We start from the raw sequence: 22,551 nt of genomic DNA on the forward strand, positions 1-22,551 counted from the left end.
GTAAGAGAAGGGTAGCACTACATCGCGCCTAATGAGGGTTTAAATGTGCCATTTTGCAAATTAGAGCGGTGCCTTGAAGATTTAAATCCGTTTGCTCATATCAGCTAATTCATGTTTGCCTCCCAGAGGTGCTGAGATCGTAAAATGAGATCAACAGGAAGTGCCGTTCAATGTGTACAATTGCACCTGGTGGATCGAATATCTGCTGAATGAAAGGAAGCTTTCCTGGTCAAAAAAATGTGTTAATCATTGTTTTAGCGCACTTTGGATGTTTCTGTTCCGTTCTGAGTGCCACAATTTAGGAAGAACGCCTTTAAGCAATTTCAGAAAAGGATTAAGTCAATAGAACTGGCTAGACATGACTTCAGGTACATGCAAAAACCTGAGCACAGACCAGGTCAAGGTGAGGTTTGATCGAGATTCTCAACATCAAAAATCATTTTGATGGAGGAAACTATTTTGTGGCAGAAAGCAATATAACCAGAGCTCACAGATTTCAGCTGTTTGGCAACATAATTCACGGCTACATGATGAACCTCTTTTTTACACAGAGAATCACTGAGCTCTTGAGTGCACTGCTCGAAAGGCTGCGAGTGTAACATTGAATACCAACATTAAAAAGATAATTATAAAAATATTGCTCGGGAAATATAAAATAATGTAGGGTTAAAGGGCAAAAGCACGGAGATCAGTTGAGTAGCCCGTCAAAATCGCTGGCACAGTCTCCATACAATCGATACCGATGCACAGCGACTGAAAGTTGGACTGAGCTATTAACGATGCTTTGTGAGAATGGAGAGATAACACATTTATTTCACCATCACACATTTAGTGTGGGTTCAGGCACACTGTAATGTAACGTCACTGCAGGACATGACGAAATATCTTCATTTTTTTTTTCTAACGTGCAATCATTGATGCTTTATAACCGACTATTCGCCTAATTTGTTCATTTGAAGATATTGAATCCCCGGGTTTAGTTCAGTGCCATGACAACTACAGACGCGTATGTAACTGGGTAGCGCTTCTTTGAGAAAGAATATTCAGGCGGGTGGCTTCAGCAGATCAGAGAATTCAAACACTTTTCAAACAGAAGTGCGGATTGTTTTTATGCTGCAGAGGCAAACACGTTCGGTTATTGGCTCAAATTCGGACAACTTAATACATAAGCTGCATTAAATATTATTAGCTTTATCAGTATTTGTAAGGTTTACTAACTGTCGCAATGTTTATTAGAATCGGCAAAGCTTTATTAGCACTGGTAACGTCTATTACCAGTCAGAAGGTTTACATATCAGTGTAATCAAGAAAAGCATAATTTTAGTTCAAGGTGGTACTGGCATTTAGTAAACGTAGTAAATTCTACTATTCGTAAGAATTATCATAAGTTAATTAAGAAAGTAATTAACGCAAGTTACCTAATAGCAGAAGTAGCAATGGTAGGACAGATGTTATGTTGAAGCTGTGGTACGTTGGGGCTCCTGGATACCAAGGCGATCCAGGACAAACACATCTGCAGAAAGTGTGAGCAGCTGGAGGAATTTCGAATCAGGGTTATTGATCTGGAAGCTGAACTGCAAGCACTGCACAGCAGAAGGGAGGGGGGAGAAATACCTGGACACTTTGTTTCGGAGGATGGTCACACCTCTTAGAACAGAGTCATCTGTTTTGGTCTGTAGTGAGGGACAGGAGGACGTGATCCTAAGTGAGGCAGGTATAGGGACTTAGCAGAGAGAAGTGGAGGAGCCTTAGAATTTGCAATTGTCAAATAGGTTTGAAGTGCTCTCAACCTGTGTGGATGAAAGCGAAGTCTGCAAGGTGGTTGAGCAGACTGGCCATGGCACTGTGATAAACTAAGCCATTCAAGTGGGAAGAGCAACAAGGGAATTTAGTGGTAGTAGAAGATCGTATAGTGAAGGGGATTGAGCCAGTTCTGTGCAGCCGAGAGCGTGAGCCTAGAAGGCTGTGCTGGCTGCCCGGTACCAGGTTCTTGGATGTCCATTCAGCTGGCCTATCTATGTTCTGTCGATTGGTATCATCCTCACTGTTTACATCTCCTCCAAGTTTGGTATCATCAGAAAATATTGAAATTTTACTCTGTGTTCCAATATCCAAGTCATAGCATTGACTTTTGTGGAACACCGCTGCATACCATCTTCCAGTCTGAGAAACAACCATTTACCACTACTCGATCTTTCCTGTCATTTTGTTTTTTTTAAATCGAAGCTGACACTGGCCCTCCTATTCCATGAGCCTCAGTTTTATTAACCAGACTTTCATGAACTACTTTGTCAAACGCCTTCTGAAAATCCATATAAAATCTATTCCATTCCCTTCATCAACCTTCTCTGTTGCTTCATCAAGCAAATCAATTAGATTAGTCAAGTACATTCTGCTTTTTACAAATCCACGTGGCTTTTCCTAAATAACTCAAACCTCTCCAAGTCCCTGTTGAATATTTGAAAGCTGCTACTGAATCTGTCTCCAACACACGTCATGCATTACAGTTCAGAACGGCACAGTGGCGCAGTGGTTAGCACTGCAGCCTCACAGCTCCAGCGACCTGGGTTCAATTCCGGGTACTGCCTGTGTGGAGTTTACAAGTTCGCCCTGTGTCTGCGTGGTTTTCCTCCGGGTGCTCCGGTTTCCTCCCACATGCCAAAGACTTGCAGGTTAATTGGCCATTATAAATTTCCCCTTGGAGAGCTCTGTGGTAGGGAAATATAGGGACAGGTGGGGATGTGGTAGAAATATAGGATTAGTATAAATGGGTGGTTGATGGTCGGCACAGACTCGGTGGGCCGAAGGGCCTGTTTCAGTGCTGTATCTCTAAAAAAAAACTAGAAATACTCGTGTAAAAAAAGGTTTTTCCTCATGTCATCTCTGGTGTTTTTGTCAATCACTTTCATACTTTGCTCTCTGGTTATCGATCCTTCAGTCATTGAAAACAGTTTCTTTTTTTTTACTCTTATCTAAACCTTTCTTGATTTTAAACACCTCTATCAAATCTCCTTTTAAGCATCTCTGCTCGAAGGATAACAACCACAGCTTCTCCATTCTATCAACCTAACTATAATAATCTCGTCTCTGGAGCCATTCCAGTAAAAGTTTCCTGCACATTCACCAAAGCCTTCCTGTCCTTCCTAAAGTGTTGTCCCAGAATTGGATGCAATACTCCAGCTGGGGACAAACTATTATTTTATAAAGGGTTATCATCACTTACTGACTTTTATACGCTAGACCCCTGTTTATAAAACTCACGATCTCATCTGCTTTATTATTCCATCAGCAAAGATGGAAATTCTATCGAATCATTGACCGGTTCCTTTAGGCACGAATCTCCTCCCTTTCTCAGTACAGTAATGCTTTCAGACATTTCTTGGTTAATTTTGAACCTGTAACTCCTGCCCTTGTTGGGAAAGCCGCTGTAGTTTGCAAATATCAAACACTGATCCAGCACTCACCTCCTAAAACAATCACACTAGAATCACTGAATTGTTGCAGTGCAGAAGGAGGCCATGCAGCCCATCGTCTCTGCGCCAGCTCTCTGAATGAACAGTTCACCTAGCTCTATTTCCCTGCCTTTTCTCTGTAATTTTGCACATTCTCCCTTTTCAGATAACTGTCTAATTTTCTTTTGAATGTTTCAGTTGAAACTGCCTCCAGCTCTCAGGTACTGCATTTCAGATCTTAACCACTCGCTGCATGAAAAAGTTTTTCCTCATATCACTTTTGCTTCTCTTCCCAAATACTTTAAATCTGTGCCCTCTCGCTCTCGATTCTTTCATGAGTGGCAACAGTTATTTTTCTACAACGGCACAGTGGCGCAGTGGTTAGCACTGCAGCCTCACAGCTCCAGCGACCCGGGTTCAATTCCGGGGACTGCCTGTGTGGAGTTTGCAAGTTCGCCCTGTGTCTGCGTGGTTTTCCTCCGGGTGCTCCGGTTTCCTCCCACATGCCAAAGACTTGCAGGTTAATTGGCCATTATAAATTTCCCCTTGGAGAGCTCTGTGGTAGGGAAATATAGGGACAGGTGGGGATGTGGTAGAAATATAGGATTAGTATAAATGGGTGGTTGATGGTCGGCACAGACTCGGTGGGCCGAATGGCCTGTTTCAGTGCTGTAACTAAACTAAAACTGAAGTATAAGCAAAAGAGTGAAGCAGTAATTAGAATCAGAATGAATAATAATGGCAAAAAGTCATGGATTAAAGCTCCTTATCTGAAGGCACACAGCATTTGTAACAAGATAGATGAGTTGACAGCAGAAATAGAAATTAATGAGTATGACTTGATAGATATTCCAGAGATGTGGTTTCAGGATGACATAGACTGGGAACTCGATATTCAGGAGTATTTGACTTTCTGGCCAAATAGGAAAAGGAGGTTGGGTAGCTTTGTGTAGTGTGGTGGTGAGTAGTGATATAGGTGGAATCAGATTCTGTGAAAATAAGGAATAAAAATGGGAAGAAGTCATGGGTGGGAGTCGTCTCTCGGCCCCCGAAGAGTTGTCTCACTGCATGACAAAGTATAAATCGGGAAATAACTGAGACGTGTAAGAAAGGCACAGCAATTGTCATGGGTGATTTTAATTTGCTTATTGACTGGAAAAATCAGATTGGCAAAGGTAACATGGAAGAGGAATTTGTAGAGTGCATCAGGGACTGTTGCTCAGAGCAATTCATTGCAGAACCAACCAGGGAACAGGCTATTTTAGATCTAGTAATGTGTAATGAGGTAGGACTAATAAGTTATATCGTAGTTATGGACCCTCTAGGGTGTAGCGATCACAACATGGTAGAATTTCAAACGCAGCTTGAGGGCGAGCAACTCGGGTCTCAAAACAGTGTCCTCAATTTCAACAAGGGCAATTACAGAGGTATGAAGCAAGAGTTGTCTAAAGTGGGCTGGAAAATAGATTAAGGGGAATGTCAGCGCATGAGCAGTGGCAGACATTTAAGCAGATGTTTCATAATGCTCATCGAAAAATGATCCTGGTCAAAAAGGACTCGATGAGAAGGATGAACCACCCGTGATTAACAAAGGCAGTCAAGGAGCGTATCCAATCAAAACCTAAGGCCTACAAGACAGCTAAAACTAGTGGTAGGCCAAAGGATTGGGAGTTTCTTTTAGGAATAAGCAGTCGATGACTAAAAAGCTAATAAAGAGGGAGAAAATTTATTATCAAAGTAAATTGGCAATAAATAAATAAAAAACAAAGAGCATGAGCTGCTATTGGTATACAAAAATAACGAGAGTAGCTAAAGTGAGCGTGGGACCATTGGAAGATGCGACTGCAGAATTGATAACACGAACAGGGAAATGGGAGCTAACTTAAACAAATATTTTGCATCGTTCTTCACGGTGGAGGACACTATAAACATCCCACAAATATCAGATAAGCAAGGAGTTAATGGGAGGAGATATCCTGTAAAAATCTCTGTCACAAGGGACAAAGTATTTTACAAACTAATGGGACTAAAGGCTGGCAAGTCGCCAGGATGTGATTGCCTAAAAGAAGTGGCTGCAGAGATAGTGGAATCATTGGTCGAAATATTCAAAAACTCATCGGATTCTGGGATGGTCCCAGCGGATTGGGACTAAAGCGACGCCCCTGTTCAGGAAGGGAGGGAGAGAAAAAGCAGGAAACTTTCGGCCAGTCAGCCTAACATCAGTCGCTCAGAAAGTGCTGCACTCCATTATTAAGGAAGAAATAGCAGGGCATTTAAAAAAGCTTAATGCAATCAAACAGTCAACATCGTTTTGTGAAAGGGAAAGCATGTTTGACAAATTTTCCAGAACTCTTTGAGTATATAACAAGCAGAGTTGATCAAGGGGAACCGGTAGATGTAATGCATTTGGATTTCCAGAAGCATTTGATCAGGTGCAACAGAAAAGATTATTGCTCATGGTATTGGGGGCGGGGGGGGCGGGGGGGGAGGGTGGTGTAATTTAATAGCATGGATTGAGGAATGGCTAACTCACAGAAGACAGAGAGTCGGGATTAGTGGCTCTTTTTTCAGGTTGGATAGACATAACTAGTGGAGTGCCACAAGGATCAGTCCTAGGGCTTCAATTATTTACGACTCATATTAATGACTTGGAGAGGGGGCAGATTGTAATATATCCAAATTTATTGACGATATAAAAATAGGTGGGAAGGCATGTTTTAATGAGGATATAAGGACTCTACAAGGGGATATAAATAGGTTGAGTGAGTGCGAAAAAAATTGGCAGATGAAGTCCAATTTAGGAAAGTGTGACGTCATGCACTTTGTTAGGAAATTTCAAATACTTTTTAAATAGAGACAGACTTCAAAAAGTGCAGCACAGAGGGATCTGGGTGTCCTTGTGCATGAAACACAAAAAGTTAGCATGCAGGTGCAGCAAGTAATCAAAAAGGCAAATGGAATTTTGGCCATTGCTGCTAGAAGGTTGGAGTTTAAAATTAGGGAAGTCTTGTTGCAACTGTACATGATGTTGGTGAGGCCGAACCTGGAGTACTGTGTACAGTTTTGGCCCCCGTATTTAGGAAAGCATATCCTGAAATTGGAGACAGTTCAAAAGAGATTCACTGGGCTGATTCCGAGGATGAAGGGGTTAACTTGCCAACAACGGTTAAACAGATTAGGCCTTTATTTATTGGAGGTGAGAAAAATAAGGAGCGATCATACGGAAACGTAAAAGTTTCTGAGAGGCCTTGACAGGGTAGATGTTGAGAAAATGTTTCCACTAGTGGCGGAATCTCGAACTAGGGGACACAGTTACAGAATAAGGGGCCACTCGTTTAAATCTGAGATACGAAGGAATTTCTTCTCTCAGGGGGTACTGAATCTCTGGAATTCTCTACCCCAGAGAGTTGTGGAGGTTAGATAACAAGGTATTATAAGAGGAGGTAGACGGACTTTTTGAAATATCGGGATTTGAGGAATATGGGGAGCTGAGACGAGAGAAGTGTTGACATCTGGGGCAGATCAGCCATGATCTTATTGAATGGTGTAGCGACATGGCCTACCCCTGCTACTATTTTTATGTTCTTATGTTCTTATCAACTCTGTCCAGACCCGTCATGATTTTAAATACCTCTGTAAAATTATCTCTCAACCTTGTCTTCTCCAGGGAAAACAGTCCTAACTTTTCAAATATATCTTCATAACTGAAATTCCTCATCCCTGGAATCATTCTCCTGAATCTTTTCAGTACTCTGGCCAATGCCCTCTCCTCTTTCCTAGAGTGTGGTGCCCAGAACTGGACGCGATACTCTAGCTGAGGCCGAAATCGTGTCTTATTCAAGTTCAACATAACTTGCTTGCTGTTGTACTCTATGTCACTATTAACAAAACTCAGGATACTGCATGCTTTATTTACTATTCTCTCAACCTGTTCTGCCACCTTTAATGACTTATGCACATATGCACCTGGGTCCCTCTGCTCCTGCACCCGGTTTAGAATTGTACCCTTTATCTTATATTGACTCTCCATTCTCATCCTGCCAAAATAAATCAATTCAAATGAGTTAACGTTTCAGGTTTTATTGAAAATTTATTGAACTGAAATGTTAACCTTTTCTCTCTCCATTAATGCTGCCAGACCTACGGAATGTTTCCAGCATTCTATGTTTTTATTTTAGATTTCCAGCATGCCTAGGATTTGCTTTCCTTCTAAGATCCCCTTAGGAGGCTCAGTGTCAAATGTTTTGATAATTGCTCCTGCGAAGAGCCTTGGGACATTATATGATCTATATAGATGCAAGTTGTACATCTGCCCCCAATGCAAAAGAACATGTACTTAGAACCATAGAATTGTTACTCATTGCCCTGCAATTTTTATTTTCTTCAGATAATTGTCCAATTCCCTTTTGAAAGCCACGATTAAATTTGCCGTCACCACACTCTCAGGCAGTGAATTCCAACGCAAGATTGAGCAGATAATGCGGAGTGCTACTGATTGTTACAGCTTGCCTCATCCTCCGTCTGTCGCAACCTCTCATTTCTGTCCCTATCCATCTACCTCTGTCTTCTAGTGTCCTAGTGGCCCTCTCTCACTCTATCTCACTCCCCCTCTCTCTCTCTCTCTCTCTCTCTCTCTCTCTCTCTATCTATCTCCGTCTCTGCCTGTCACTCTGCCTCTGCCTCGCTCTCTGTTTCAGTCTCTCCCTCTATCTCCTTCTTTCAAAGTATTTCGGTCACTCCCTCAATCTCTGTATCTCTCAGCCTCTGTTTCTCCTTAACGTTCTACAGTATTCTCGGCTTTCTGTATTATTGATCTCTCGGTATCTGACAAACACTTGCCGTTTGTGTCTTATCTGACACGCTTCACTGCTTGACATATTGCCCTTTTTCGTTTTGAGAACATAATTGTTCTGAATCCTCACTCACTTTCACTGCTCTGACATTGATTTACCTTCAAGTACCTTTTCCAGTCCACTTTTACTAAATCGCCTTCCACCAGCCCAGATTCAGTACCTAAAACTTATTATTTAACTGACCCATGTCTCGTTAGCCTTGCAACATTACTGGCTGTAAAAGTTCCCCTGAAAGTATGAAGATCTCTGCACCCTCTATACTTTTCACATTACTCTCAGTTATTAATGCACCAGTTAAGAGTGTATTGACCATGCCTCTGTTTATATTATACTCGGCCCTGTATCCGGCATACAAATGGTTAAAAAGTGCTTGACAATGGGTGAGGTGTCATTCCCTTCCATTTTATACATAGAGAGGGAGCTTCCTCCATTTTATAGATAGGGGGAGAACTCCCTCCATTTCATACATAGAGGGAGGGTTCCCTCCATATTAAACATACAGAGGACCTCCCTCCATTTTAAACATACAGTGGACTACCCTCCATTTTATGTGTAAAGGAATTTCCCTCCATTTTCTACGTAGAGAGGGATCTGCCTCCATTCTATACGTAGAGGGGCAGCTTCCTCCATTTTGCACGTGAAGGCTGAGCTCCCTCTACTTTAGACGTACAGGGGGAGCTCCCTCCGTTTTAAACATAGAGGGGGAGCTTCCCTCACGTTATACGTAGTGAGGGATCTCCCTCCATTTTATACAAACAGGGAAAGCTCCCTTCATTTTATACGTAAAGAGGAAGATGCGTTTCTGTCACTGGACCCAGAACCTTATCCCAAGGTCCCCACACAGCCTGTCTCCCCGTTCCCCTGCTTCTAAACTCTCTCAGGGTCTCCTGGCAGTTTCTGTCTCTCTGCGTCTCTCTGTATCCCTCCCTAACTCACTGTTCTCTCTCAGTTTCTATTTCTCACTTTCTGTTACTCTACATCTGTCGCCCTCTCTCTCTGTCTATCACTCTATCCCGCCAAGTTAGGTATCATTGGGGGACTAGTTAAGTAAAAACTTCAACTGTCTGCCACGGCATAAATAACAGATTATGTGGATATGTTCTGTTTGTATTCATATAATATAGATAGCAAAGTATATTTTAAGATGGAATGCTGCAAATGTTCTCTCTATTTTCGTCAAATTCTGTGTCTGATATTAATTTGTTGTTACTTTCTGTTGGACCTGCGATGACCTCTCCCATGACAGAGAATCCCCAACAAAAAACATCAGGTGAAATCGTTCTGTCCTGAAATCCGTGTTTCCTGTTTGTTTCCTGCTTTCTTGTTGCCAATTCCATCTGGATGGAGCTGAGTGAAAAGGCTGAGTGGATTTGCGGGGAACACATTTTTTAAAAATATCACAACGTGAACCGGAGCAACGGTGTGTTGGTGTATATAATAGTGAACAGAAGAGCAGCAGAGAATTATAGAATAGTACAGCAGAGTAGGAGGCTGTTCGGCCTATCCACACACTGCTGGCTGTTTAGTAGAATAATCTCTCGCTCTGTGTGTGCGTCTGTCCCTCTATCTCTCTCTCTGTCTCTATCTTTGTCAAGCAGTGCCTCTCCCGATCATTGTCTCTCCCTCTCTCGATGTGCCTCTCCCTGTCTCGGTCCCTGAGTCCCCTGTCACTGTCTCCCCCTCTCTCCAAATTCCTATTACTTCCAATTCCTGTCTCTCCCTTTCTCTGTCTCTCAGTCTGTCTCTGACCCTACCTCTCACTCTCACTCTGTCTCTCTTTCTGTCTCGCCCTCTCTTTCTGTCCCTCCCCCATATCTGACTCTCTCATTGTATTTCCCTATCACTGTCTCTGTCTCTCCCTTTATATTTTTCTCTGTCTCTCCTATTTTTATCTCTTCCTCTTTCTCTGACTCTTCCTCCATATTTGTTTATATGCTTGACTCCTCTGTCTGTCTCCATCTGCCCTCTCTCTGTCTCTTCCTCTCTCCCAGTCCCTGTCATCCCCAATCTCTGCCTCTCCCAATCCCTATATCTCCATCTCTTTCTGTCTCTCTCCCTCTCCTTCTCCAACTCTCCCTCTATTCCTGTCTCTCCATCTGTCTGTCTTTCTCAAACCCTGTCCCTACCTATCTCTGTCTCTTCCTAGTTATGTCTCTCCCCCTCTCTTTGTCTCTGCCCCTCTGCCTCTATTTCTCCCTCCCGCAGTATCTCGTTCTCCCGTCTGTTTCTGTCTCCTTTGTCTCTCTCTCTCTCTCTCTCTCTCTCTCTCTCTCTCTCTCTCTCTCTCTCTCTCTCTCTCTCTCTCTCTCTCTGCCTCTCCCTCTATCTTTTGGAGGGAGAATGCAAACAGAGAGTCTGGGATCAGTGTCCTCATGGCGAGGACTTAATGGTGCCTCATAATTGACTCGATTGTGGCAAGGCCAATGTTACTAAACTGAGGAGTGATTCAGCGAAAGTGGACTGGAAACAGTTACTTGAAGACAAATCAGTGTCTGAACGGTGGGCCGCATTCAATGGGAGGATTCAAGAGCTTCAGAGTAAACATGTTCCCACAAAGAGAAATGGTCCAGGAGCCTACAGGGTAAGGCAGAAAAGGAAAGTTTATGTCTGACACCGAGAACTCAGTACTGCAGAAATCCAAGAGGAGTATGGAAAGTGGAGGGATGAAATTATAAAGGGTATAAGGAAAGCAAAGAGAGGGCATGAAAGAATATTGGCAAGCAAAATGAAGGCGAACCAAAAGATGTTTTATCAATATATTAAGAGTAAGAGGATGAAAAAAGGAGACAGCAGAGCCCACAAAAGACCTAAACGTAACCTACATGTCGAGTCATTGAGTCATAGAATCGTACAGCACAGAAGCAGGCCCTTCGGCCCACCGCGTCCATGCTGACCATAATGCATATCTATACTACTACCACCTGCCTGCATTAATTCCATATCCCTCTATGCCTTGCTTATTCATGCACCTGTCCAGATGCCTGTTAAATGTTGCTACTGTTCCTGCCTCTCCCACCTCCTCTGGCAGCTCATTCCAGACACCCACATTATTCTTTGTGTAAAAAATGTACCCCTTTAAACCTCCTCCCTTTCATTTTAAATCAATGCCCTCTAGTTATAGTCACCTCTAACACGGGAAACAGACTCTGGCGATCTAACCTATCTATGCCCCTCATAATTTTTTATACCTCTATCATGTCTCCTCCCAGCTTCCTTCACTCGAGGTAAAACATACCCAGCCTATACAATATCTCTTTATAACTCAAGCCCTCCAAACCAGGCAACATCCTTGAGAATCTTTTCTGCACCCTCACCAGATTTAACACATATTTCATATATTTCGGCGACCAGAACTGCACACAGTACTCTAAGTGTGGCCTACCCTACGTTATCTACAGCTGTAACATGACGTCCCAAGTCTTGTATCAATGCCTCAGCCAATGAAGGAAAGCATGCCATACGTCTTCTTCACCACCCTGTCTACCTGTGTTGCCACTTTCAGGGCACTATGTACTTGCACCCCAGTGTCTCTCTGCTCAACAACGCACCTCAGGGCCCTGCCATTCACTATATATGTCCTGCCCTGGTTTAACTTCCCAAAATGCATCACTTCGCACTTGTCTGCGTTAAATTCCATTTGCCACTCCCTTGCCTACTTTCCCAGTTGATCTATATCCTGTTGTAACCTTGGACAACCTTCTTCACTGTTCACTATACCACCAATTTTGGTGTCATCTGCAAACTTACTAATCATGCCCCCTACATTCTCATCCAAGTCAGTAATATACATGACGAACAACAGAGGTTTCAGCACCGATCCCTGCGGTACACTAGTGGTCACCGACCTCCAATCTGACAAACAACCCTCCACCACCACCCTCTGCCTCCAGCCACTTTTGCATCAAATTGACTAGCTCACCCTGGATCCCATGTGTTCGAACCTTCTGGACCAACCTGCCATGCGGGACCTTGTCACAAACCCTGCTAAAGTCCATGTAGACAACGTCCAGCCCTGCCCTCGTAAATCCGCCTGGTCACCTCCTCAAAAGTATCAATCAAATTCGTGACAGATGATTTCCCACGCACAAAGCCATTCTGACTATCCCTAATCAGGCCATGCATATAAATCCTGTCTCTCAGAATCCCTTCCAAAAACTTTCCCACCACTGAGGTAAGGCTCACCGGCCTGTAATTCCCTAGCTTATCCCTGCTGCCATTCTTAAATAAAGGAACAACATTAGCTATCCTCCAGTCTTTTGGTACCTCACCCGTGACTAACGATGATGCAAAAGTCTCTACCAGGGCCCCAGAATCTCCTCCCTTGCTTTCCATAGCACCCTAGGATACACCTGGTCAGGCCCTGGGGATTTATCCACCTTATGAACTTCAAAACCTCCAATACCTCCTCCTTTGTAATCTTGATATGTTTCAGGATATCGCTGTTCCCTCCCTTGAACTCACTAGCTTCCATGACTTTCTCCACGGTAAATACAGATGTGAAGTATTCATTGAAGACCTCGCCCATTTCCCGTGGCTCCACACATAGATTACTGCACTGATCCTTAACGGGACCAAATCTCTCCCTAGCTACCCTTTTAATCTTAATATCCTTATAGAATCTTTTAGGATTCACCTTTATCTTATCTGCCAGGGAAATCTCATGGCCCCTTTTCACTCTCCTAATTTCCTTCTTAAGTTTACTCCTACATCCCTTATGCTCGTCGAGGGACGAGCTTGATCCCAGCTGCCTATATCTGACATATGCCTCCTTCTTTGTCCTGACAAGACCCTCAATATCTCTCGTCAAACAAGGTTCCCTCATTTGCCAGCCTTGCCCTTCAATCTAACAGGAACATGCTGGTCGTGAGCTCTTCCCCTCTCACTTTTAAAAGCCTCCCACTTGACAGACGTCCCTTTACCTGAAAGCAGCCTCTCCCAATCTACTTTTGAGAGTTCCTGTCTGATGCCATCGAAAATAGCCTTCCCCTAATTTAGGACATCAACGTGAGCACCAGTCCGTATCTTTTTCTATAACTATCTTGAAGCGAATAGAGTTATGGTCACTATCCCGGAAATGCTCCCTCACTGACACTTATACCACCTCAGCGGCTTCATTCCCTTGGATTGTAGTTGTTGGAGGTCAATCATCTGCCTCTTCTCTTGCAGGACTTTCTATATGCTGGCTCTACAAGCTCTCTTGTATGCATTGTAAGAATTCCGCCCCTTTTAAGCTTTTTGCTTAAGACTATCCCAGTTAATATTAGGGAAGTTGAAATCTCCTCCTATTATTACCCTATTACTTTTACACCTCTCAGAGATTTGCCTCCATATCCGCTCCTCTATCTCTTGCTGACTGTTTGAAGGCCTGGAGTAGACTCCCAGCCAAGTGACTACCCCATTTTGTTTTTACGTTCTACCCAAATGGCCTCATTTGAGGAACCTTCTAAGATGTGATCCCTCCTTACTGTAGTAATTGACTCTATGATCAACAGTGAAATGCCACCTCCTCTTGTTTCTGCTCCCCTGTCACGCCTGAATATTCTACACCCTGGAATAGGAGCTGCCAGTCCTGTCCCTCCCTCAACCATGTCACTGTTATAGCAATAATATCATAATCCCATGTGCTAATCAATGCCCTCAATTCAGCTGCTCTACTTGTAAAGCTCCTTGCATTACTCAACATCGACTCTGGACCCCATGAAGACTCATGGCATCAGATCAACAGGGACAAGGAAACCTCCTGCTGATTGCCACCCAGTGCCCTCCCTGAGCTGATGAGTCAGTACTCCTCCATGTTCAACAGCACCTGGAGGAAGCACTGAGGATTACGATGACACAAAATGTACTCTGGGTGGGGGACTTCAATGTTCATCACCAAGAGTGGCTCGGTAGCACCACTACAAACGGAGCTGTCCGAGTCCTAAAGGGCATAGCTGCTAGACTGGGTCTGCAGCAGGTGATGAGGGAACCAACAACTGGGGAAAACATACTTGACCTCGTCCTCATCAATCTGTCTGCCGCAGATGCATCTGTCCATGATAGTATTGGTAGGAGTAACCACCGCACAGTCTTTGTGGAGACGAAGTCCCGCCTTCACATTGAGGATACCCTCCATCATGTTGTGTTATACTACCACCGTGATAAATGGGATTGATTTAGAACAAATCTGGCAATGCAAAACTGGGCATCCATGAGGCGCTGTTGGCCATCAGCAGCAGCAGAATTGTGCTCAACTACAATCTGTACCCTCATGGCCCGGCATATCCCCCACTCTACCATTACCATCAAGCCAGGAGACCAACCTTGGTTCAATAAGAGTGCAGGAGGACTTGCCAGGAGCAGCATCAGGCATACCTCAAAATGAGGTGTCAACCTGGTGAAGCTACAACACAGGACTATCTGCGTGCCAAACTGCATAAGCAGCGTGCGATAGATAGAGCTAAGCGATCCCTTAACCAATGGATTAGATCGAAGCTCTGCAATCCTGCCACATCCAGCCATGAATGGTGGTTGACAATTAAACAACTAACTGGAGGTGGTGGCTCCACAAATATCCCCATCCTCAATGATGGGGGGAGCCCAGAACATCAATGCGAAATATAATGCTGAAGCATTTGCAACAGTCTTCAGCCAGAGTTGATGACCCATCTCGGCCTCCTCCTGAAGTCCCCAGCATCACAGATGCCAGACTTCGGCCAATTCGATTCACTCTGTGTAAGATCAAGAAACGACTGAAGGCACTAGATGCTGCAAAAGCTATGGGCCCTGACAATATTCCGGCAATAGTACTGAAGACCTGTGCTGCAGAACTTGCCGCGCCCCTAACCAAGCTGTTCCACTACAACTGCAACACTGGCATCTACCCTGCAATGTGGAAGATTGCCTAGGTATGTCCTGTGCACAAAAAGCGGGTTTCCTCCGGGTGCTCCGGTTTCCTCCCACAGCCAAAAGTCTTGCAAGTTGATAGGTAAATTGTCCATTATTAATTGCCCCTGGTATAGATCGGTGGTTGGGGAATATGGGGACAGGTGGGGATGTGGTAGGAATATGGGATTAGTGTAGGATTAGTATAAATGGGTTGTTAATGATCAGCACAGACTGGGTGGGCTGAAGGGCCTGTTTCAGTGCAGTATCTCAAAATAAATAAATAAATAAAATAAAAAGTCCAACCCGTCCAATTACTGGACCATCATTCTTCTCTCAATCATCAGTAAAGTGATGGAAATCGCCATCACCAGTGCCATCAAGCAGCACTTGATTAGCAATAACCTGCTCAGTGATGCTCCGTTTGGGTTCCACCAGGGCCACTCAGCTGCTGATCTCATTACAGCCTTGGTTCAGACATGGAAAAAAGAGCTGATCTCAAGAGGTGAGGTGAGGCTGACTGCCCCTGACATGAAGGAAGCATTTGACCGTGTATGGCATCAAGGAGCCCAAACAAATCTGAGGTCAAAGAGAATAAGGGGGAACACTCTCTGCTGGCTAGAGTCATACCTAGACCAAAGGAAGATGGTTGTGGTTGTTGGAGGTCAATCATCTGAGCTCCAGGACATCACTGCTGGAGTTCCTCAGGGTCGTGTCCTAGGACCAACCAACTTCAGCTACTTCATCAATGACCTTCCTTCAATCATATGGTCAGAAATGGGGATGCTCGCTGATGATTGCACAATGTTCAGCACCATTCGTGACTTCTCAGATACTGAAGCAGTTCGTTTAGAAATGCAACAAGACATGGACAATATCCAGGCTTGGGTTGATAAGTGGCAAGTAACATTGGCGCCACACAAGTGCCAGGCAATGACCATCTCCAACAAGAGAGAATCTAACCTTCTCCCCTTGACATTCAACCGCATTGCCATCGCTGAATCCCCACTATCAACATCCTAGGGGCTCCCATTGACCAGAAACTGAACTGGAGTAGCCGTATAAATACCGTGGCTACAGGAGCAGGTCAGAGGCTAGGAATCCTGAGGCGAGTAACTCACCTTTTGACTCCCCAGTGCCTGTCTGCCATCTGCAAGGCACAAGTCAGGGGTGTGATGGAGTACTCTCCACTTGCCTGAATTGGTGTAGCTCCACCAACACTCAAGAAGCTCGACACCATCCAGGACAAAGCAGCCCGCTTGATGGGCACCCCTTCTACAAACATTCACTCCCTCCACCACAGACTCACAGTGGCAGCAGTGTGTACCATCTACAAGATGCACAGCAGCAGTGCACCAAGGCTCCTTCGACAGCACTTTCCAAACCCGCGACCACTACCAACTAGAAGGACAAGGGCAGCAAATGCATGGGAAACCCACCACCTGCAAGTCCCCCTCAAAAATGACACACCATACTGACTTTGCACTGTATCGCCATTCCTTCACTGTCGCTGGGTCAATATCCTGGAACTCCCTTCCGAACAGTACTGTGGGTATATCCACCCCAAATGGACTGCAGCGGTTCAAGAAGGCAGCTCACCACCACTTTCTCAAGGACAATTAGGGATGGGAAATAAATTCTGGCCTGGCCAGCGACGCCCACATCCCGTGAATGAATAAAAAGAAAGATGCAATGCAAGCTTGCATTTTTCCCTTGTGCCTTAAGAGGTCTGCAGCTGCTCTCTCTCTCGAGGCAGACTCACTTTGTGTTCTATATTGCCCCCTACTGTACCTGCACTCTGTATCCCATCCCCCTGACAAATTAGTTTACCTCCCCTCCTCCCCGCAACGGTCCGAGCATATCTGCCAGCAAGGATGCTTGACCCATTCTGGTTCAGTTGCAACCCATCCAACTTGTACAGGTCCCACCTTTGCCAGAAACAACCCCAGTGATCCAGGAAACTAAAGCTCTCCCCCCTGTACCATCTCCTCAGCCACGCATTCATCTGCTCTATCCTCCAATTTTGAATCTCACTATCACGTGGCACCGGGAGTAATCCAGAAATTACAAACTTCGTGGTCCTGCTTCTTAATCTGTTACCTAGCTCCCTAAATTCTTGTTGCAGGACCTTATCTTTTTTTCATCTACGTCATTGGCGCCAATGTGCACAACGACGTCTGGCTGCTCCCCCTCTCCCTTCAGAATGTCTAAACTGTGCCCTATTTTCTAAGTTGCCCTACTTTAACATACCAATAAGAATGGTTCCAATAAAGCTAAATGTTAGTTTATAATAATAAGTCAATTCTTCGTTTGTAATAACTAGAATTTAACAATGTATACTCTGTTTCATTGCTTTTGAGTGATTGAGTGTTTTTCAGTGCCTGATGGGCTGAGGCAGGGATGGAAGTCGGAGATGTTATGGAGGTGGAAGGAGGCATCATTTCTGATGGAGACGGCATCAGGTCTGGGATGAATAAGGATCGGATTTTACACAACAGCATATTCAGCCTAATGCAACAGCGAGGAATGGCGATGGAATCAATGATAAGAGTTTGGAGTTTGTGGTGAAGCCAAAGGTGGAGACTTCGCTGTGCCACATGTTTAATTGAAGGACGTTGGAGGCCATGGAAATTAGAAACTTAGAGTCTGATAACACCGAGGCAGTGGAAGATCGAGAGAGATGATGGGGAGCGGGAGCTGGGAGTTGTCAGCATACATGTGGAACTGACCCCATATCTGTAGATGATGACGCCAGCGGGCAGTGAGTAGATGCGAAGGAGGAGGGAGCAGGAATAGAAAGTTACGGGGCTCCAGAGGTAACAGTGCTGGTGTGGGAAGAGAGGCCACTGCTGGAGTTGCTCTGGTTACAATCAAATCAGTAATGTTGTAACCAGGTGGGGGCTGTCCCACTGAAAGATACCAATGTCATATATATGGGGAGATCGTGGATGAGTTTGCTGCAGGTTTGGAGGAGTGGCTGGAGATGAGGAGTAGTGAGGACATGGAAGAAATGTAACCCAATGGTAAGAATTATAAATGTAAGTACACAGAGGACTGGGAGCCAATGCAGATCAGTTAGGCGGAAGGTGTTGGGCAAGATGGACTTGGTGAGGGTTGGACATCCGTCCAGTATGAGTATAGATTTCAGTTTTATTCCCGACAGAGGTCTTACCAAGAAAATTTAATTGACATTGAAATGATTGTCTTTTACCCGCCATCTTACTTACTTCAGAGTCAAAGCTGCTGAGATAATGTGTTTGTTCAGGCGAGTGTAACAAATAGCAATGATCAGGGGTATAACCGTGTCAGTGGAGACTTATCCCCTGTATAAATTAGGACCCATTGGAAAGTATCAGCTCTGAGTGCCTCCTGAAGCTGTGTGTTCCAGGCAAACAGAAGTCTCTGCTTCTCACAGAAATGGGATATCCATTAATATATCAGATAGCAAGCATTTATTATCCTGTACTTGCAGTAATTGGAGTTCCTGGTAAGCTAGTAACTCGTCTGTTAATGGTGTAAATCGGAGTCAACTGTGCTGCTGTACTCGGTATTATTTCTCACTGTGTGTTACATCGCCACCTATTCTTTTCCAGCAATGTGCTGACGGAATCTCCTCATTGGCAGCTCTTTACTTCTTGCAGGAGTTGTATTATGTCTTTAATGGTATTGTTTGAAGTATCTGTGGCATTGTTACTGTAAGATTCCGTGCATTGAATGCATTTGAATCAGGTATCTCGATTAGGATCAAGAATCAGACCAACAGGAGCTTTTAAAGTTTCATGATGTGGATCTAAGTGGTCCTGGAAAACTTTTATGATTTTTTTGTTCAGAGATTGAGAATGAGACATCTCACAGTCTCAGTGTTACAAGGGGATAGCACAATGTCCTCCCTCCCCAATATCATGCTCAGTTTAACTGGGATTTCAATGTATTTACTGATTATCACTGTAATCATATGTTATTTCATTCTATGCGTGTCTGACACTGTTTCAGACGTCTGGCTACTGAACTGAGCTTGCTGCTGACACTTTCACGCCTCCTTCTCTGATTCACTGTGAAACCTTCACTGTCACTGGACTGCATTGTAAAATAACAAGTATTGACGTGAGTTTTTTTTATTGGTTTGCACTCTATCTGTTGAAATCAAGAGTTTTTCCATTTATCTGTAGATTATCAGCTGCAGCGCTGATGTTGGTCTGTTATTAATTAAGCAATCTGACATTCTAACACTTTACATTATAATTCCAGGAGAAGGAATTTCAATGATTGTGAGGTTTGTCTGGCAGAAGCATTCGATCCTGTTTATTCCATGCACTGCAGAGGAAGTAAAAAGCTTAGGTGAACAGGCGGAGACTTGGGTGTTCTGTAGATACATTAAATTATTCACAAAGGTTTCACCATTGAACAAACTGACACTGCGAACAGAATCATTGAACATTGGGTATGTGAAAAGAACTTGGGCGCAGAATGGTAGGAATACATCGGATGTGAAAAGCGGCTTTTGATAACAGTTTGCAGGGTGTGAGTACTCCAGAGAGATAGGGAAGAAGAAAAAGGAACAGGGAGAATGACACAGAGGGAAAGAGATGGGCAGAAAGAAAAATAAAGAGCTCGAAGCAGCAGTATAAATAATTCATTATCACCAAGTGATTAGGTTTTCAGCACTGAAACAGGCCCACCGAGTCTGTGCCAAACATCAACCACCCATTTATACTAATCCTATATTCTTACCAAACATCCCCATCTGCCCCTATATTTCCCTATCACCTACCTATACTAGTGACAATTTATAATGGCCAATTTACCTATCAACCTGCAAGTCTTTCGGCTTGTGGGAGGAAACCGGAGCACCCGGAGAAAACCCACGCAAACACAGGGAGAACTTGCAAACTCCACACAGGCAGTACCCAGAATCGAACCCGGGGCCCTGGAGCTGTGAAGCTGCAGTGCTAACCACTGCGCCACTGTGCCTGAATATCCAGAATAATTGGTGAGAGAAACTGTGTGTTGAAGTTGTCTGTTGTCAGATTGTGTTCATTTTCCTGTTGGACTTGATCATCTGTGTTGATTTCGGACAGGTCCTCATTTTGTTTTGTAGAAAGTTCCTATTCCGTACTTAGTGACTGAGTAAACAGAATAGAATCAGTTCTTCACTGATGGTCTTTCATTGTTTAAAAACCGCACTTTAAAATCTTGCTGACTGCTGAATTCAATAAAGAGCGAGGCTGATGTCAGAAATATGCTTACATTTATATTTAATTGCTTTTACAAACTAAATGTATTGGCTATATTGTACAAACAATGAACTGTTCTGCAACACCAATAACCACTGGGATTATTCTCTGAATGTATGAATTGAGTTGTATTACTGGGATTTCTGCTGAAACTCTGCTGCAGTCTCCCTGTTAATCTCAGCCTCTCCTCTCACTGCATTGAACCCTCAGTCTCCTCATCCATTCCTTCAGTTTATCCATTTTCCCAAGCCATTTGCTCTTTCTCCCCTCCAGCTCCAACATGTCCTTTCCCTTCTCTCCCTCGCTATCTCACCCACTGGCACCACCTCCAGCTACCTCGTCCAACATGAGAGGAATATAGAAACATATGAACAGCAGGAGGCGTTTCAGTCCTTCTCGCCTTCTTCGCCATTCTTGATCATGGCTGACACTCAAACTCAGCGCTGCAGTTTTCAGCCTGTTTTCATTTGTTAACAGTCTCTGTCGTTTCCCTGAACCTAGAGCAGCAATTTGACTGCACATCACGCTCTCCCCAAACATTCCCCACAACAGTCTGGAGACAAATTGGATTTCATCTCTGTCAAACCCCTTTTCATTTCCCCACTGGCACTGCGTCCTCACTCAGTACTTCCAGTAGATGCGGTGCTGACTTTATTCACTTTCAGTATCAATTTCCCAATTCATTATTAACAATTGTGTTTTCAAACATTTCACTGTGACAAAGCACTGCCCAGGTCAATGAATCAGTTTTCACTGCTCGATGCAGCATTGAAGCTGGAAATTTCAGCCCAGAACCTGTCGAACTGTTGCTTTGTCTCCACGTGTGATCAGTAATTTCTCTGCTTCCTTTTCTCTGTCTTCCCGTTAATTTGGTGGCGATTGTGATCCTCTCCCGAGGAAAGTGCGGTCTCTCCAAATGTATCACTGTCTACCTGGTGGGAATGGCAGTGTCTGATCTCCTGGTCGTTATCACTAATCACATATTGAGTTGGATTGTTTATTATTATTTCCCAGATTCATTCCTTAAACTTATTCCTGTGTGTTCTGTCATTATCGTTCTGATTTCTGCAGCCACAGTAATTTCTGTTTGGCTCACAGTCACTTTCACCTTTGATCGATTTGTGGCCATTTGTTGCGAGAAGCTGAATACAAAATATTGCAGTGAAAAAACGGCGGCTGTGGTTGTCGGAACAGTGAGTGTGCTGGGCTGTTTAGTGACTATCCCCTGGTACTTTTCACAGGAACATGATTACATGATTGATAATGTTCCCATGGAATGTGTCTTTAAACCAAGCTTCTATACTTCCCCCACATGGGGGGCATTTGAATTGTTTAATTACATTTTAACCCCTTCTGTCCCGGTCTTTCTGATTTTGCTGCTCAATGTACTGACTGTCAGACGGATTTTATTCGCCAGTGATGTCCGCAGGGGATTCCAGGGTCACCGCAACGGAACGACTCACAAGGACCCAGAGTTGGCGAATCGCAGAAAATCAATTATTTTGCTATTCAGTATATCGGGCAGTTTTATCCTGTGATGGCTGACCCGGGTTGTGCATACTATTTACAGGCGAATTGCAGATATTCAGTATTTTTCCTTACCCACTACATCATGACCCTCACTACATCACAGATTGCACGTCCATAATGCTGCAGGTTCTCAGTTCTTGCACCAACAAATGTATTTACACTGTGACCCAGACTAAATTCAGAGAGGAGCTAAAGAAGGCGGTGAAATACCCTCTCAATCTCATTGTTAAACTAGTGAAATCATAGAAAGAGCTGGAAGGGTTTCAAACATTGGGAATCAATCCCATTTCATATTCCATTTTCTGCACTCCCCACACGGCAGAAAGTACATTTATCTTCACAGCACTGAGCACTGAAATGATTTTGCCTCTGATTCTGAGTTTATATTTTATGGATAATCTGACCCATTGTGGCGGGACTTGCTCTGCAGAAGAATCCTGAATTGTTCCTCAAAAATAGCGCCATTGCATTACTGCAAGTTTGAAAGTTTTCACATGTTTGGGTAATATACTTTATGAAAACTTGAGATGCTGAATAAAATAATTTCAATACAATTTGTGTAAAATGACATTTTTCCAAAAAGCTAAACACTTGCAACATTAAACTGGTTCCTGTCTT

Source organism: Heterodontus francisci, chromosome 45 (genome assembly GCF_036365525.1).
Source record: "Heterodontus francisci isolate sHetFra1 chromosome 45, sHetFra1.hap1, whole genome shotgun sequence".
NCBI classification, from domain to species: Eukaryota; Metazoa; Chordata; class Chondrichthyes; order Heterodontiformes; family Heterodontidae; genus Heterodontus; species Heterodontus francisci.